This window comes from Artibeus jamaicensis, unplaced genomic scaffold (genome assembly GCF_021234435.1).
Source record: "Artibeus jamaicensis isolate MK-2021 breed Jamaican fruit bat unplaced genomic scaffold, CSHL_Jam_final scaffold_916, whole genome shotgun sequence".
NCBI classification, from domain to species: Eukaryota; Metazoa; Chordata; class Mammalia; order Chiroptera; family Phyllostomidae; genus Artibeus; species Artibeus jamaicensis.
The window spans coordinates 14,967,617-14,983,539 of record NW_026522059.1 but is presented as its reverse complement, the minus strand read 5'-3'; the positions used below and the strand labels follow the sequence as shown (position 1 = coordinate 14,983,539).

Genomic DNA, 15,923 nt, shown 5'->3' with positions numbered 1-15,923 from the left:
GCACCAGTTTCCTCTTCTGCAAAATGGGGATGTAAGTGTAAGGGAAGGTCCTTTGGTGCTTAATACCTTTCAGGTACATTAGCTGTTGTGTTTTTTTTGGGGGGGGGTTACGGCATATGTAAGAAATGTGAATGCATGAGATCAGACTTTTTTCACATTTTTTATTGTTGTTCCATTACAGTTCTCTCCATTTTCCCCCACGGTCACCCCCCACCCCACCCATCCCCACAGACTAACTATCAATACCCTCCAACACGCACACACACGTGCGCATATACACAAGCTTTTACTGTAGGAAGTTCCCTGCAATATCCAGAACTTAAGTGATTATCATAGTTTTAAGGTCTCTATAGTTCCCAATTCATTCTATTTCAAATGGGTACGGAATCCTCAGTGTTTTCACTGAGCTTATAAAACTCAGAGTATGAAGGAGGAAGAGAGATCAGTATATGTGGGACCAGTCTGCCTGGAAGATAGAAAACCGGCTCTTGATACAACTAGATAGAACCTAACCCCAGTCCTAGTAAAGTCTTCCAGGACGAAAGGGTCCCCAAAACCATCCTTTTAATTGAAGGAATACATTCCGACCATGTCCAGTGGTCTAGTGTTCACAGCTACTACACATCTGTTACGTAGAGCAGATGTAGAAACCCCCACTGCTCCATCATTGTTCTGTGTCTGGAGATTGCAAACAGGGTTCTTTTAAAAGTGCCAAGTTGGATCAATCGGTGGTGGCTGCCTGCAGTGCTGGGTACAGAAAAATTCTCGGGCCAAGTGCCGGCTCAGCAGGAAAATTAAGTATTGTGATTGATTAACAATGTCTGCTGCAGACACAGGGTGAGGGGGTGCCCTCCCACACTTGCCTGTTTGCTGACCAAGTGTTAAAGTATCAAGGAACTTTCTGAAAGACGATCAAACCGGGTGGTGGTATTCCAGAGGCTTTTACTGCTTCCCGCGGCGATGCTCTAACAATCTTCTTTGCACCCTTCTCCGAGAGAACATATTTCAAATAAAAAGTAATGACTGAAATTACAGATATATTTTCCCAATTGGATCTTTCGTCTTTATGTGCATTTGCATTTAGCGGCGAAATTATAACATGTATTTGGTATCTGCTGTAAGCATCTAGGAATGGTTAATATTAAATAGACTCAAGAAATAGAGCTCTCTACTGGACAGTGATTAAGTCAAAGATGTTCAACATAGCTCACTGAGCTCATCTCATCAGTGATATGTTCACGCAGCTAAAGGCAAATGTTTAAACATTTAGTTAATGCACCATATGTCTTAAATGTTTTAGTTCCATCTGACATTTTTTTAAATCCATTGTAGTGGAAACCCGCCAAGTAAATTTACTTCTGTGGAAGACGATTATTCCATTCATCTTAAACCCAATCCTTCTGGACCTTTCAAACACAATGAACTCTTAATTTGTAGGTTTCCAAGTCCAAAGACAGTGTTGTCCTCTTCATGTTCTGCTTTCTGAGGTCCGGGAAGATGCCAGGCTCGCAGGCTCCACAGGGTACAGTTTCCACCCCAAGGGCCACACGGCCCGCTGTTGGCCAAGGCAGCTCCGGGAGGAACCCACTGCCAACCCACGGGGCTCAGTGGAGTGATGAAAAGGAAAAAACGGAGGACTAACAAAATAAAAGGAACAAAGTCACAGAGGTTAAAGAAATTGAGGAGAAAAAAACCAGACCAAGGACACAGACCAAGGACAAAGGTAAATAAAGAACATTTATAACAGGACATAGTTAATAACTCCTACTTTTTTAGGCCACAGCCTCCTATGAATTAAAAACAATACAGAGGATAAAAATGATAACCATATAAGTCCGAGGTTTGGGCTTAGTGGTTGGCAACACAGCCTTGATATCCGATCATTTAACATCTTGGCTCTACCAGTTGCTACCCATGACCTTGAACAAATTATTTCATCTCTCTGAACTTAATTTCCTTATATAGTTGATTAAAATATTAAAGTAAAATACGTAGCTATAAAAACCCAAATTTGACAAGTAACTTATTTTTTTATAAGTGAATTCAACTTAAGGTATAAACTCCCAGTCTACCTATAGCAGAAGATACATTTTTATCACAGTTCAGTATACCTGATTCTCATTCAATGATTTTTATAAAGCCAAATTAAAATACAATTTTTTAAGTCTTATCCCATTCAAATCTTAGACACTCTAGGGTAGGAACTCACTGGTTCAGAAGTTTCACCTGCTGTGCTTTACATTCTACCTGGGGGTGAACACGTTTTAAAGAGGGGTGTTCTATGACATCTTAGCTTCCCATCCTTGCTGGCTGGCACTGCAGACATCCCACTCAGCTTGGCCTTTGGAGGCGGGCCGCTTCCCTTTCTCATCTGTGCTGGCACAGTGGGGCCCACCAAGACCTGGGCATCCTCAGTTGGCACCCATTCAAGTCAAGTTTGCCCTACCTGACCTTTGTGATGTCTTCCTGGCACTCTGAGCCAATGCCTCTATTCAAAGGTCCTTTTCTTCTTCAGCTTCCCTGTCCTGACCTCAGACCTTCTCCTGTCCACCAGGCCTTTCTTCAGTTCTGTAGCCCCCTTGGGAGTGTGGGGAACTCTCATCTACTACCTCCACATGCTCCTACAGTGCGTCAGAGCCAGGGAGGCTCCCTGCTGCTCTCCATCCATGCCCATCCCTGGACCATAACTACTCCACAACACTGGACATTGAATGCAGCCAATAATGGGATTTGTTCGCAGGTTGTCTGCCTCCCCAATTTCTCCCCAGTCAGCAAACTAGGGACTCTGAGCTAATCATGAACTCTAGACTCCGAGCTCTGCTCTCTCTACCTATTGAGGAACAGTGTGCAGAGATAAATGAAAGAAGGAAGCAAAGAGCAGGGGAAACAACATTTTAAGCCCATTTTTTGAAATCTAAATCTTTCAGAAAAAAGAGAAAGGTGATTCTAGCAGCTGCCAGCCACAGGATCAATTCAGTGATTTGGACAGACCGTGTTTTCAGGAAAGAAACCAGATCCCAAAGCCATGCTGGAAAGACAGCCCATAACTTGGGTTACAAAGAAGTACGTGTTAGGTCATGGCATGGAGCCCGCTTTCACTCTCTGGTGGCCTATGTTCAGCCAGTGCTGGTCTTTGGCTTTCTGAGACCAGGGACAAAATGATCACTCAGGACGGGAAATAATGGGGATAGGGGTGAGTGGAAGGTTATGCTTCCTCTAGACTCCAAACAAGCTCCTGAACACCTGCTAGTCGTTCTAGGTCATTTCAAGGCTTATCTCTGCTCCCCCCCAAAACTCTGCGGGCTGTTACTGACCGAACTCTATGGTAAGGAGGGGGGAGGGTCAACACAGAATGTAGACAACCTTAGCTCCTACTTTCTCTGAAAGGAAGAAGACACCAAGATCAAGATATTTGGGGGAGAAGGTTGAGTGTGGAAAGATTTACTAAGAAAAGAGTATAGCAGAGAGAATATATTTGAAAATATTTAATTGATGAATCACCTTTTCACTTAAACTCTTCATTATTGCTCAGGTCCCTGTCACCCTTGAGGCATTGGGGGGGGGGGCAGAACATCCTGTGTCAAATACATCTTGCTAGGCTTCAAATTTTAAAATACAGATTTTCATTGCTGTTCACAGTAAGACAATGGACTAAAGATAAGCACCTCTAATTTTCAGAATCTAGGACTTTGATAAGGTGTTTTCTTTGAACTCCAAAAGCTGAGCATTAAGAATTAGTAGACAAAGCTAGAAAGACTGGAGCCCAGGGTTTTAGCGTGAGGCTTGAGGCAGGGAAGGCAGAGGATCAGACTGAAGGGCAGTTTCTGTCACGGGAGTTGAAGTGGAAAATGAGCAGGCAGAGCCCGTTAATAGAAGAAGAGAAGTGGGAGGGGCAGACATAAGTAAACTCAATTCCCGGTCACCTTGAGGTCGGTATTGGGGGGGCATCTAGAAAGCTCTGGTTAAAGCCAGGGTTTAAAAGTAGGACGCTTCCTCCTTGCCTCCCTAGAGCTCATGGCTTTCACAGATGACCTGAGGCTTAATGGCAAAAGGCCAGTAGGATGTTTAGATATTGGAGTAGAAATGACCTAGGGAGGTGCCAGGTGGAAGAGCTCAAGATAGCAGACTCCCGCCGTCTCCCCCCAACCCTGCCCCCATGCCACTCCCGAGTTCTGTGGGACATTTGAGGTCGCCAGGAGCCTTAAGGATGCAACCAAAGTCACTGCCAGCTCCAAAGGACCAGCAGCCCCAGGGACAGCTAGGGTGAGTCCCAAGTCCATCATGGAGAAAGTCACCAGGTGCCACGTGTGACATGCAAATGAGTGACCTCATTGCCCACATTTCAGCAACAGATACAACATACACCCCTTCCCAGAAAAAAGTCCTTGAAGGACCTTATGCCCCAAAATCTCAAGAAGAAGTAAGCATTCTTCCACTTGGGAAAGCAGAAGGCAGGGAAATTCCCCAAACAGTTCATTTTAAACCAGAAAGCCAAGAAACTTCTAATTGGCAAGATCAATTGTTCTCCCTCAGTAGGGTAGGGGAGCATGAATAAAGTCATAGAAAAAATGAAGAAGTCAAGGATTTGAGGGAAAGAGCTGCGTTTTTTTGTTTTTAGTACGTATATTAATCCACCTGGGCTGCCGTAACAGAATACCACAAACTGGGGGGGAATCATTCCTTACACATGGTCTGTTAAACAACAGAAACTTATTTTCTCACAGTCCTGGAGGCTGGTGCCAAGATCGAGCTGCCAACAGGATTGGCTTCTGGGGGCATCTGTCTCCTTGGCTTATAGATGGCATCCCTCACTGAGCCTGCACATGGCCTTTTCTCTGGGCATGTGGAGGGAGACGGGACTCTTGTGTCTCTCCCCTTATAAGGAGAGACCAGTGCTATTGGATTAGGGCTCTGCCCTTATGAACTCAGTTAGCCTCCATTGCCCCCTTACAGACCCCATCTCCAAATATAGTCCCACTGTGGGTGAGGGCTTAGAGATAGGAATTTGGAGGAGACACAATTCAGGTCATAACTGTTAAAGTTGTAGCATAAAATATATTGTCTATATTATACAAGTAAAGACTTTAATCTAGCCCCTGGACTTAATCAGTTTTTAACAAAAGGGAGCTATAATACAAATATTATTACTATGTTATATTAATTAGCTAATTTGTAGTAAGTGTCAAGCACTGTTTTATGTGTTTTAAACCAGTTATTGCATTTTAAACCACAATCCTACAAGATATATACTATGATTCTCTGACTTTACTCGTATCAGCTCTACTGGAAAAATAGCTTCCCTGCCCCATAACCAAAGCTCGGCCACAGACAACCCACAGTGGGTGTCCTGCTTGGAACACCGGTTTCATTGGAGACGACAGTGTTTCCGCTCTTCTCCTCTCCACTTCGTCCAATTGCTGTGGTGATCTTAGTCACTCCTGACTCCAAAAATGTCAGTCATGTCATCAGTACCCACTGCAGAGGCCATGACAAATGCTTTTGTCTAATGAAGGTTCTGCTGCAGATGCCGCTACCCCTGCAGATATATATGAAGCAACAAGGTCACTGAAGAAGCCACCATCAATGACCACAGCCAGCCATGTTCCTGTCACCACCAATGTAATTATAGAGATGCCATGCCAATGACCCTTCAGATCAGATCACTGCTGGGGGTTCATTCATTGAGTCCTACTGTGTGATGATGCCCAGAATAACCTGTCCCTTCCAAAGCTCTGCACCTTTCCTTCTCTCAGACCTTCCCATCCTCAATACTTATATTAATAGTTCTGAGTTGCAAGATGAAAGAGCTTAAGTTCAAAATACAGTCAAGAAAGTAAATGGAGACACAGAAAAGAGGATAAAAAGAAGACCAATGCTCAGTGAAGTGACTGGCCAAAGAACATTTATGCATGACCCGTGGATGTGGACAACGGTGTGGGGATTGTCTATAGAAATATGTGTGTGGGGGGCGCTGAGTGGAGGGGGGCAAAGGGGAAAAATTGGGACAACGGTAATAGCATACACAATGAAATAGAAATTAAACAAAACAGAAGAACAATACTCAAAATGGATTAGCAGCAAGAACTAAGATGGAAGGTGCAGAAAATAAATAAAAAATAATTTCAGCTCCAATGACATGTTGTAGGTGACGTCACCTAGCCCCAAGAATGCTTTTCCTGGAACTTAATCCGAATGTACATCATCCCTTTGTGTCCAGTAGTCAGTCGGAAAGTAGTCAACCTCTAAATATTTTCCCTGCCATGCAAGAAAAAGAGTATTTTAAATATGAAGTGAAAACAACCTCTGCACAGATCTCACTACCTTTCTTTGCTATTTTTCAGCCTTACTTAATAGGAAGCTGCTGTCTCCCTCTGAACACACCACAACCCTGAGCTTCCAGAGAGAAATAAATCAGAAGTTCATCTTCCCACAGATATTATTTTTGGAGCAACCCCACTCGATGCCTCCTAGATAAAGCAATCAGCCTGGAGAGGAATAAGGAGCCCATATACTAAAAAGTGACATATAATTATTACCACACCTATTAAGTGAACAAACCAGCCAGAGCCCAATTACATCTTTGCAACATACAATGAAATGCCTCTTAAATAGTTCTTCCACAAAGAAATAAACCTGTCACGGAAGAAAAACTTGCTGTGCATCAAGGATGTGTGTTGAGGAAGTAACATTGGTGTCAGGGTCATGCTTGCTGTAATTCAATGGGCAATTAAGGAAAATTAGAGGCCGTCCTCAAGACACGCGTTTTACACTTTGTTGATTGTGCTACAAATTCTGGAGTGGAACCACTGACTTGGAGCAGCAATGGCCCATTTAATGGAAAATGGAAATGTTAACGAAGGGTGCCTGATGGCTCAGCGGCACAGTGCAGAACTTGCGTTTCTTGCCATGTGGCCCTTCTGTGAAACAGGCCCTTTGGATTGAGTTGATCATGCAGTAGCCATGGGCGGAGCCAAAGTGACATAGCCAAAGTTCTACTTGAGAGTCAAAAGAGTAGGAAAAAAATTAAAGGAGTAGACAAAGTATGTTGATGCTTTTTAGCTCTAAGAATACATTTCCAATCGATCGTTTCCTGAAGAATCAGGGAGGGAGGGTCCAAAAATGGCCATGAGGCAGCCGTGTTGGACTGAATCTCATCAAAAAGAAAATGCTGGACTACAGAAATCACTTTTGAAGGCTAACAGTCCCCTTGGGGAAAACTTTGAAATTTTGCTAAATCTTAAATTCTGACATATTCCGTCTCAACACCCCAGGAACTGCTTCCAACAGCATTTCTACAAACTTCTACCGTTCAATCAGAGGCAACTAAGAGAAAGTAGGGCTATACAAAGATGAAATGCAGGGCGGTGATGTGGCATTCAGATGACTACCCTGCTGGGACCTTGGCCGTAGGGAAAGGAGATGGAACTGAACACATGGAGTTCTAGTTTGAAGCTTGGCCTTCGTTGTACACAAAGGGCAAGGAGAGCCCAAAAAAGGCAGACCACTCCAGATTGGTAAATGGGAGCTTTAATAACTAAGCGAACTTCCATACTTGGCTTGCCTTGGGCTGTCACAAAAAAAGGAATCGTCACACCCACTAGAATCTGAGAAGTTCATGTAGAGGCCTTCACAGGGTTCAGTCACCAGTTCAGTCAAGATCATTTCGGCAACATCTTACTCTCTCAGGGAGTCATCCTTGAAACAGCTCCCAGTGTGGGAAGGGTGCCCAGAACATGCATTCCGTGGACAGGGAGAGGGTGAGGAGCTTCTGACTGCATGGGTCCAGGTCTCAGGTCAAGGTCAACCTGTGGTAATGTCCTCTCGATGACCTCCTCCAACATTGGTCAGGGAAGCATCTGACACTTGAGTACCAGATAACTTTACAGACCTCTGACAGAGTGGCTGTTGAATGTCCACAGCTGGAAATAATTCATGGCTTCCTGTAACCTCACTCAGACTTTGGAGGGGGACTTCAGGTCGGTGGCAGTAGTAATAGTAGTATCGGCAGCAGAAACTTGGGACCACACAGGTGGTGGGAAGCCTCTCACAGGGACTGAAAATCCAGGATGATAACTCTGCATCTGAGAAGTTTGAGTTTTTCCTGCCAGTAGCATCTTCAATTCCTGGCACCTTGAATACTCACTTTTTACAAACTAACCAGCCATGTGTATATTCGATGCTAACTACTCGCGTAATTAGACAATAGTTAACATTACTTATCTTTAAGAACAGCCCAGTGACACTGGAACATTCCTTGACAAATTCACTTTAGAAACTCCGCAAAAATGGTGCCTGGAATCTGAGGTCAGACAAACCCACACTCACACGTAGCAGTAACAGCACAGCCGTGTGTTGGTTGGGAGGATGGCAGGGAGGGCCAGGAGAGCTGCAGAGAAAAGTAAAGTGCCTGCATCACCTGCCAGCACTCTCACGGAGAGAAGGGTGTGCTTCTGAGCAATTAGAAGCACCCTCCGAAGTCAGAATACTGCCAAGCTGGGGAAGAGGAGCTATTTAAAATTCTGCATTTCTTCCAGTAAAGAGATGGTCACATCCTTAACCCATCCCAGGCTTCACACAACTATTTGTAAAATAATAATTTTTAAATTGTGCATTCCCAGGCTTCTCTTATGCTCTTCTAAAAACAGATTTGCATCACTGGAAAATTTTTCGTGTTAGTACTTCAATGTCAGACCTTAACTGATTTTTTATTCACTAGACACTACTGAGGGGCAGCTGGTGTCTAAGTTGCTGAAACTACTGAGTCAACCAGTGTTTCAGGAATTTGGTTCTACCTTCTACCTCTACTCTTTGGGTGAATGATCAGTAAATATTTCCTGTGAACACCACTCTGAAGACCCCCACAGCAGGTGCGGCATGCTGCCTGACTCTGCCTTACATCCTGCCCACAGCCCTCTCCATTTTTAAGCTGTATGCCCTTAGCCAAGTGATTTAATCCTTCTGTGCTTCAACTTCTTCATCTGTAAAAATAAAACTCTAATAATAACTCTAAAAATAAACTCTAATAACATTCTCAAACTTGTTGAGAAGAAGATATTATTTAAAACATGTAAACTCCCTGGGACTACGGTAGATAGAAATGTGCTCATTACATACCAGCTACTCTCTGGAGCTCAGAAAGTGTGTGATTCATTCCATCAAAGTTCATCAGAGAAGAGTCTACCAGTAAGGTACCAGTAGAATTACGTCTGGAACATTAAATCAAAGTATATCTAGCAAAGAAGACAGGAATGGACATTCAAGGCAGAGTCAAATGCCGGGCAGAGGGATGGAGGATTAATCAGCAGAGCACGTTCAGAAAGTCAGAGGATTTCCCACAGGAAAAAATCTTCTAGTACCCCCGACCTTGCCCAAATTTTAACCTTTCATCAACCTTTTCACTTAAGAAGATGCAGCAGATAGTACCTGTCACACGCAACCACAACAATACCACCTTCCTACCAGCACAATACCTACCATCCCGCACCTCCGTTTTCACAATGTCACTCTAACCTCCACCCAGCACCTGGTAGAGCTACGTTTCCTCCCCTTTGAACCTGAACGGAACTTCATTTCCTCAACCGACGAGGTAGGACAGAACTGACCTCGCAGGATATATTAAAAATGCCACGACTTCCTGTGTTCTCGGTAACACTCACTCTTGGAAACCGGCCCCATATTGTAAGGAAGCCCAGATCCGTCCACATAGAGACTATGCGTAAGTGAAGATACCTCCAGGCGATGGCAGCCTCCAAATATCACGTCCGCCACAGTCTTTAGCTCTTCTAACTAAAGTACTAGACATAATGGAGCAGAGACGAGCCATCCCTGCTTTGCCCTGTCCTAATTCCTGACACACAGAATCTGTGAGCAAAATAAAATGGTTGTCTTATGCCATTAAGTTTCAGGGTGCCTGGTGGCTCAGCGATGGTGGCTAGGGTAGGAGGTACTCCTGCTTTTCTTTCTGTGGGGACGAATGCAGACATGTCACCATTTATGGTTACCACGCTCATTCATTCTAAGGGGCCACCTCTACCCAGAGCCACAGGAGAACCCAGCAAAGGTGGGGCACCATGAGCATCACTGAAATAAGAGCCTTGTCCAGGTAATAACACCTACAGTGAAGGTAGGGAAAGGAGGGAGGAATGAGCTATATGATCAATCCTTGATGTCCTTCCCTCCACCTTTCTCTCTCTGTGTCTCCTTGTCTTACATTTATGCTGCTTCTTCTGATTAAAACTGATCACAGTCTTAATCATTACCAACATGTTATCTTTTTATTTAATGTTTAAAATGCATCCCTTTTGTAGAATGTGCTTCTACCCAGAAACACACCATCTCGTGTGCTTCTCAAGGAGGCTCTAAGAGCCTCACCCAGTGGTGAGAATTAAGAGAAGACATAGATAAAGCTTGTTGTGCGCCCAAGGCCACAGAGAGCATGCAACTGAGAGCAGATGCTCAATAAATGTTTGCTGACTGAATAGATGGTCAGCGCACTGTTCTTTTTTTTAAGTAATGTTTTCTTTCTCTCCCTTCTCGCCCAGGCCTCCCGTTGGCCCAGGCACAAGTTCTAAAGGAAAGCACAGAGAAGAGAGAAAGACTCTGGGAAGGTCAGAGCTTCACCAAGCCACATTTTGGAAAACATCCCTCCTCGGTGTAATGTGATAGTTCTGGAGAAAACTTCAGTGTTCCGGAGAAGACAGAGCAGTTGCCAGCAAAGACCGGTTGGGTCTCAGCTGTCTTCTGGGAGAGTTCTTTGTGTTCCATCACAGCTGGAGCACAGCTGCTAGCCAGAGAGCTGATTTTCCTGATGGGTCTGGGTTTGGAAACCCCTGTATTTCACAGCTGTGCCCACCAGCTGGCTTTAGCCAACCCTCTCCCCTTTGGGACAAGGCTGTTTGGCTTTTCTCATAGAAATCTGCAGGCCTGACAAGGAGAAGAACGTGTCTGTTGAGCTTTCACGAATAAACATTACTTGGAGGACTGAATGTGGTGTATTTGCATAATGGTTCCTGACTCTTAGCCAGGCTGATAACTTGTGGTAGCTCAGAGCTTGCCCAATGACCTTGAAGCCCTTCTCTCTCTCATCGCTATTGACTCTGAGAAGGCTCTGATTAAGAAAGCAGCATTGGTTCAGCCCCATTCCTGTCACTATAAAAACAGCCATTGTCCCTGCCCTCTAAGTACTTAATCTCCTAAATTCCTCAGGTTGACTGACAACCTTTTGTGGACGCAGCAGGAAGAGATAGAAGACTTTAATCAATATCTTTTATGTGTCCATTGAGGAAACACATGAGCTATAAATGAAAACTCAATGATCTCCTGAGAGACAGGAGGAGGAAATATTGGCAGTAACGTATTAATTGTGGTATCTTTTCTGATCGCTATGAGAAGAGGATGGAACAGTTTGCCTTGATCTGTGTCAAGAAGCAGTGGTAGTTCTTCTGTGATTGATCTAGAAGCAGAGAGACCAGCTGTCTCAATTTGCCAGGATTATCCCTGCACCAGCACTGAAAGTCCCGCATCCCTAGAAACCCCTCAGTTACAGCCAGCTCAAGATATCTGGTCACCCTGTGAATTAGAAGTCCCCTCTGAAAAAAAAAATAGGTCTCTTACCAGCCTGTTAATGTAAAAAGCTAAAATCCCTGCCCTTTTCTATTAAAAGGCAAAAATTCCTGAAAGTTGAGATAATTACATCTGAGCACAGATTACTTTATCAAATCAGTACACTTTCCCCTCAACTCAACAAATATTTATTGAGCACCTATTATACTCCAGGATGAGCTACTAAAGATATGATAAGTAAGCAACAGTGCCTGACCTTAAATAGCTTAATAGGTGAGAAAGACAAATAAGTGGACATTAACCAAAGAACATGACGGTTCCCCATTTCTGTTATATAACAAGGTCGGCCTGGGAAAAGCATAGTCATTGATAATGCAACGAGAATGGTTTGCATGATGTGGTTGTACACTGGCAGCCAAGGAGTGTGGACTGGAATGTGTGTGTGTGAACAATGATGACTTCGCTGTGCTAGTCAGTGGGAGCAGTACTTGCCCTTGAGTGAGCATGTGTACTGTGTGGCTGTTGCATTCAAAATGACTAAGCAAGTGGAGGGAGTCTGCATCAGATTTTGAGTTAAGCTTGAACATCCTCCACAGAAACTATTCAGACCATACAGAAGGCCACAGCTACGAGCAACTGGTGACTGGAAGCTTCATCACCACAATATGCTGCTCACACATCACATCTTTTGCAGTTTTTCTGGCAAAACATCAAATCACTCAGGTGACTCAGAACTCCCACTATAGCCCAGATTTGATGCCCTGTGACTTCTGGCTTTTCCCCAAACTAAAATCACCTCTGAAAAGGAAGAGATTTCAGACCATGGATGAGATTCGGGAAAATGCTATAGGGCAGCAGATGGCAACTGGGGGAACTGTGTGAGGTCCCAAAGTGCCTAGTGTGAAGGGGACTGAGGTGTGATTGTCCTATGTACAATTTTTCTCGGATCTTCTTCAATAAATGTCTCTCCTACTGCATGGCTGGACACTTTCTAGACAGACCTCATGGTATACATGATAATACTGGAACACACAAGAAACAACTACTTGGCTGAGAGGGACAAAGCAAGTGTCTGGATGAGGTGAAATTAAGTCATGAAGGTGACCAGGAATTAATGAGGTAAAAGGCAGAGGTGAGGGAGGGATAGTCCATGAACTCAAGGGAAAAGAAATCTTTGTTTTTCCAGCAAATGAATCACAAAGGAACAGGACAAAGGAAGGACTGGTTTTGTTGGCCTCGGTCAGGATAATGTGAGGACTACTCAGTTTTGCCTGAGGTCAGCATTTTGCATAATTTTTAAGTTAGAGAATAATATTAAACATGCTATGAGTACGATTCCTTGCTTTGCACAGGGGAAAAGTCAATTCAGAGAGAGCAGGAGGAAGCTTTGTCACTTCACTTTCAAACTTCTCAATGTTTGCTTTGTCCTGGTGACTCGGGAACACAAACCCAGGTAGCGACTCATCACTGCCACCTCCTCCTCTTCTCCTACCTCCTCAGATTCTGGGACAAGTCTCCGAGGCCAGGCTGCAAGCTATGTCCCAAGTTATGTCTCTACAGAAAGGGTGCAGAATTCCTTTGTGTTTTATTTATGGGAGATGGCACGTCTTGTGGATTGTTTTTCCCCACCAGAACACACAGTACTTTAAAGGTGTAATGACAATAAAATCAATAACCAAAAGTAGACCAAATACCTAAAATAGCAGTACTAAAAATGAAAAGTTTGCTAATATTTTTATTATTAAAATGACCCATTTTGGTGAAAAAATTCAAATAATAAAAAATATGAATTAATTACAAATTCTTCTTGCCTCTATCCTTCCTGCCCTCAACCACTCTTTAGATGCCTACTATTGACAGCGTTACCAGACTAAAGGAGTTTGTTCACCTGCTCACATCAAAGCCCAATGAGAGGAGAACAGTAGGCTGCAGCAAAGAAACAATTTTATTAACTGAGGAAATAGTGCCCTGCCTGGAGTCACAATGCTGAAAGACCTGGCTCTTTGACGGACGGCTTCCAGGAGATGGATTACATAGGGGAAAAATCATTAATTGTGGTTGTGGGAGGAGTTGGGGCTGGAGGCTCCGCTGACCGGTTGGTCGGAGCCTGCGTAGGGTCCATGCGTCAGGTCCTGACGTCAGCCAAGGCCTTGTTCTCTCTGGTTTCAGGGGGGTGTGGTTTGGAAAGTCCTTCCTCTGTCACGGCTTGGGGCTGAAACACAACTGTGGTCAACAGACCCGAGGCTTTGTTCTTCAGACGGTTTGATGCTGATCAGAATCTGGTGTCCTAAGTGCTTAATGACTAAGGAAGGGAGTAAACCAACAGAAAGGAGGAAGGGTCATGTTAAAGAAACGGAGTTTCTGCGTGGTTACCATAGTTCTCTATGTACCTTTTTAGAAGTGTTTTGTACACACATACACAAGCATAAGAGGCTGTGGTGATGGGATAGACATCCAAACCTCTGGGAAAATTTTAGACAGTTTTCCAGAGAATGGCAGTTTGGCAACTTACTTATACATTAGAATCAAAGGAGAAGACATAAAGGGGAGTGGGTTACATGAAATCCACTGATGGTAGATAAAGGGGGTAAGGGAAAGCACAGGAGTGATGGGAGCTCTAAGACTGATAAAAAGTAAAACAAGAGATACTGGTGTGCACAGAACAGTAAACATTTACAGCTCATGGAGATAACACGAGAACAAGACACAATGAGGGCTTGCGTGGTCTCCTGCTCTGTTGCAGTGGGTCTGGGAAAGGAGGCCATCTGACGTTCCCAGGGAACGTTACCTTGGATACAGAAAGACAACAGGATCACTCCAGGTAAAGGCTGACCTTTGTCAAGGAAGTTATAGTTCCGGGACATGTCTACTGCCACAATTCACATTTAGTCAGGAATTTTTATATTCAGACCATAACATGTAGTTACTCTTGGTTGCTGAGTTTGTAGGGCCTTCTGTGTAGCTTCCCCTGAGCTTGTGAGGTTTAGTATGTGGCTCCTTTCTCGTCCATGGGTGGATGGATGGATGGATGGATGGATGGATGGATGGATCGGACAAACAACAGAAATGGAAACACTTCAAAATGGAGTCACAGGTGCCACCCCAGAGGAATTGCCCTACATGTCTTACCCCTCGAACCTTTGGAATGCTGCAACAGGGTGAAACAATCTTTGAACCAGGCCTAAAGCAGCATTGTATCCCAAACAATTGTTTGAAATGATAAGAAGAAAGCAAATATTATGACTACTGGACTGGAGGTTATAAACCTTCTCTGGAATTATCATTACTATGTGAGCTTACCTGCAGCTTACCTGCACCTGCAGCAATGCCTTCCTTCTGATAGAATTGTCCTCCTTCCCCTTCTCATACACAGCCCGTGCCTCTCCCTCCTAATCAGAACACTAGTTGCGTTTCTTCCTGAATTGGTGCTTCCAGAATCGATATTCTTTTAGATTTCAACTATGTATTTGTTGCCTTTCACTTTGTCTTTTATTTTTAGGTTTAAAATGGATGGATGGATGGATGGACAAATGAATGGATAGATTTTTAAAATATCAATCATAATGATGATGTTGGTATGTAATTTGCTTTTCACGATGCATATTCCTGATTTTTTTCTAAATTAGATATATCAGTCAGGTTTTGCTACAGGAAGGCTGTATAACAAACAACCTCAAAGTCTCACTGGCTTAATAACAAATATTTCCTTATTGCTTATGTTACATAAATGCTGCGGTTTTGTGGGCTTCGCTTGACTAACCTGGGTTCATCTGGCTCTGCCTCAATAAGCTCTATTCAGCCCATTTTCTCAGTTTGGAATCCAAGCTGATAAAGTAGCCACTAGACGACATTACTCCCATGTGACAGAGAGTTGAAGCTAAGGAGCCCCGGCCAAGCTAGGGGATCACGTTTTAGAATGTGGCAAACGAAGGCATTCACACTCCATGGGCAAGGCACGCTGTGTAGACAACCAAGAAGGCAACAGAGCAATGACGTGCAGGTAGCACGTGGAGGAACTAAATAACTGTAGAGAAACAACGCCATTCACCATCTTTGTACCTATCCCATTCTTCTGAATGTCTGCATACTATTCTACTGAGACAGACACACATTTGTTCCTTATTTTATTTTTGCAATTGATGTATACCCAGACAAAATACAGATCTTTAAATAGTTGCAGAAATATGTCTGTAGTCGTGGAGTTACCGAGATGAATCGTATGTGCATTTGTTTTGGATACTCCTTAAATTGCCCTCCACAAATTGGGGGGCCAGTTTACACTCCCCAAGGTGAATGAGACTACAGTATTCCACAGTCCTTCCTCAAATTCTTTACATTATTAAACTTGTAATTCCAAAGAT

General features: G+C 43.8%; 1 long non-coding RNA gene across 2 annotated transcripts in view; it reads right to left on the bottom strand.

Annotated features, from left to right (window-relative positions):
* Nucleotides 1–251: 251 nt before the first annotated feature.
* Nucleotides 252–15,923, bottom strand: part of LOC128626756 (uncharacterized) — a 46,144-nt gene continuing 30,472 nt past the window's right edge. The window contains exon 4 of one of the 2 annotated variants that reach the window (XR_008390807.1): nucleotides 252–1,637. This is a non-coding gene — a long non-coding RNA (uncharacterized LOC128626756). Of the gene's footprint in view, nucleotides 1,638–13,498; nucleotides 13,865–15,923 lie in introns of those variants that run through there. The other variant, XR_008390806.1, reaches the window with a different exon arrangement.